Here is a 3,093-nt window from a genome sequence, read left to right on the forward strand (position 1 = left end):
TAATACAACCACAACTCTGTTCAACAATTCTGACCTTTGATACATTTTCCCACTTTGAAAAGCATGCCTCCCTAAGTCAAGTTTTCTGCTTGACTATACGGAACTTGGTCCATTTTCAATTGTAGCAATTATTATTTTTATGGTCTAATTAAGAATAATCTGACCTACATGAATTTATCTAAGATTCCTGAGCTGATATAAGGGAAGAGGTAGCTTAACTAACTCAGCAAAACTGATTTCAGATTACGGGGAACTACGTGTCACCAAATAATTACTAAGAACCAGCAACAGTGGTGATCAAGGGCTATTCCAGGATTACAAGACTAATTATTCCATTGTTACTGAAAAGCATGCTGTTTATCACTACTCCTTACAATTGTCAATGATGAGTGAGTAACAGCATGCTACATAAATATTCATGGAGACTTTTTCTAAGCATCTCAACTAAGGGAAGCATTATTTTCATCACACATCAAAACAAATAATAAAAAAGGCAACAACTGTAAGAACAAAAAAAATAAATAATCTAACAATGGTGTTCTAAAATTTCTTTGTTAGTGATAGTCCTAAAACATATTCAAGATTCTTGGTTTTGTTCATCTAACAAATATTTATTGAGTGCTTATTGTGTACTGCACACTATGCCAGCCTTGGTTAGTGAACAATGAGTGTTCTCTTCTCAGAACTGACAACTTGGAGCCTATGAAAACATTCAGCCTGAAGGTATCTCAAAAGCCTCCTGCCAGCTTGCCAATCTTGGGCTTACCATTTAGGCTGTTTAGCTTAGTTCAGCCTCAGATTTTCTGGCCACATCTGTACAGATGTAGTAATTAGTTCAGATCTGTAGGCCACATGAGAAAGGGACATGAATATTAATAGACCCTTGATCAATAATTTCAGAAGGTTGCATTTTGGGATTTCTGAGCCTAGGGAAGCCATACGTGAAAAGAGAAAGCACAAGGTCAGAGGCACAACACACTGGGCTAGAAAATCCATCGATAAAGGAATGAGGGGACTCATGTATTTCGGAGGCAATCTTCTAATGCTGCTCAGAAAAGCATCCTCAGGACACTACCCTGTTTAAAACACTGTATTGATTTCCTCCTTGCCTTTGGTTTAATTCCAGATTCCTTTATGTAACTCTGAAGCCTCTGCTTATCTCATGGACAGCATTGATTTTGCCTCTGAGCCAGTTTTACAGTGTTCACTCTCCCTGAAATATTCTTCCTTATCTCCTCACTTGGATAATTGCTTCTCAGCTTCAGGTATTAATGGAGTCATTTCCTCTAGAAAACATGTCATGTTCCCCTCCCCACGAGAGAACGGTTTAGATACCTTTCCTTCTGTGTTGCTAAAAAATTCTATATTCCTCCCACCCTAGTATCACATGGCAATAATTGCCTTCTGATTTGTCTGTAATTTGCAGGTCCACATAATTTATTGTCCAAACCAGAACACTTTTGAAAGAAAAAGAGGGATAAAAATAACTAAAATTTTATGTACTTCAAAATTAAGTATTTACTAGCTGGCAAATGGATATAAATTATGTATGTGTATATATATATATGTATATATATATATATATACATATATATATATAATTTTATTTTTTTCTTTTTTCTGGCTGTGTTGCATGGCATGCGATATCTTAGCTCCCCCACCAGGGATCAAACTCATGCCCCCTGCAGTGGAAGTGCAGAGTCCTAACCACTGGACTGCCAAGGAAGTCACCTAAAAATATTTTTTAAATAAAATTATTTCTATAAAAAAGCAACATATTTGTACTTATTAAAGCAAAAACAACCTTTGTGTTAATTATCTGAACATTAAAATAGTATAAGCAGAATGATTATTCTTGTTATATATTCACATATTTTAAACAGCTTCTTAGTTGTATGTATAATACTGTGGCATGTTATTTCACTTGTGGAGAATGTAGCTTTGAAATATAGTTGTATTGTTTTCATTTTTTTCATAAAGTTGCCTGCAATCTTCAAAGTTGTGTTTTATGTTAATAAATTTGAAATTATTGAAATCTTTAATTGGCCTGTCTCCATAAAACATGGTACTTTTAGTTGAGAAAATACTCTCCTTACAGGTACCAAAGTACCTCATAACCTCAAGAAATGTTTGCCAAATACAGCATATTCTCAATTTAAATGTTTCCTTTGATATTGAAATGTGTAAATATTTTAGTCCAAATGTTTTTAAAGGTTCTATCTTTTTGCTTCCATTCAGAGTACTTTTCTTCAATAGAAGTTTTTATTAGACAAAAGTCATCACAGAAGTTTTCTCAATTTATGATTATTCAGATTATGTAAAATCCATTCTCAATTTCATGTACATATTATAAGTTTATCCAATTAAAAATAGGAGTTTTATTAAGGTACTTCCTACAAGTTGAAATATTCAGAAGTGCAATAATACAATTTCAAAATTAAATATTTTCCATTGAGCTGTCATTGTTTAATTGGTTCATTTCCTACTTAGCTTCTATAGGGATCAATTTCAAAGCCGTTTTTTTGCAAGCTTTGATTTCAAGAATTGCAAACTGGCAAAACTTCACTAGCTAAAGATTTTGGCATCAAAATCGTTAAATACTTTTAGGCTGAGTTACATAATCATTCTTCTAATGTTCAAACAGGTCTAAATCTGATTGACAGTGGCCAACAATGAGATCAACTATGTAGCCTCCATGCTTAAAAATATAGTTGTTTTTCGGGGACTTCCCTGGTGGTCCAGTGGCAAAGAATCTGCCTTCCAATGAAGGGGAAGCAGGTTTGATCCCTGGTCAGGGAGCTAAGATCCCACATGTTGGGGGCCAGCTAAGCCCACGCCACAACTATTGAGCCTGCGTGCCTCAACTAGAGAGCCTGCATGCCACAATCTAAAGATCCCATGTGCTCTGGAGCCCACACAGCACAACTAGACAGAAGCCCACGCACCGCAACGAAGAGCCCGTGAGTTGCAATTAAAGATCTCACACGTTGCAACTAACACCCGATGCAGCCAAAAATAAAATAAATAAATATAATATATATATATATATATATTTGTTTTGGAAAACCAGCCTCATTTAAAAAAATGCCATAG

Source organism: Aethalodelphis obliquidens, unplaced genomic scaffold (assembly GCF_003676395.1).
Source record: "Aethalodelphis obliquidens isolate GAN/ISIS:26980383/991018 unplaced genomic scaffold, ASM367639v1 scaffold68, whole genome shotgun sequence".
Lineage (NCBI taxonomy): Eukaryota > Metazoa > Chordata > Mammalia > Artiodactyla > Delphinidae > Aethalodelphis > Aethalodelphis obliquidens.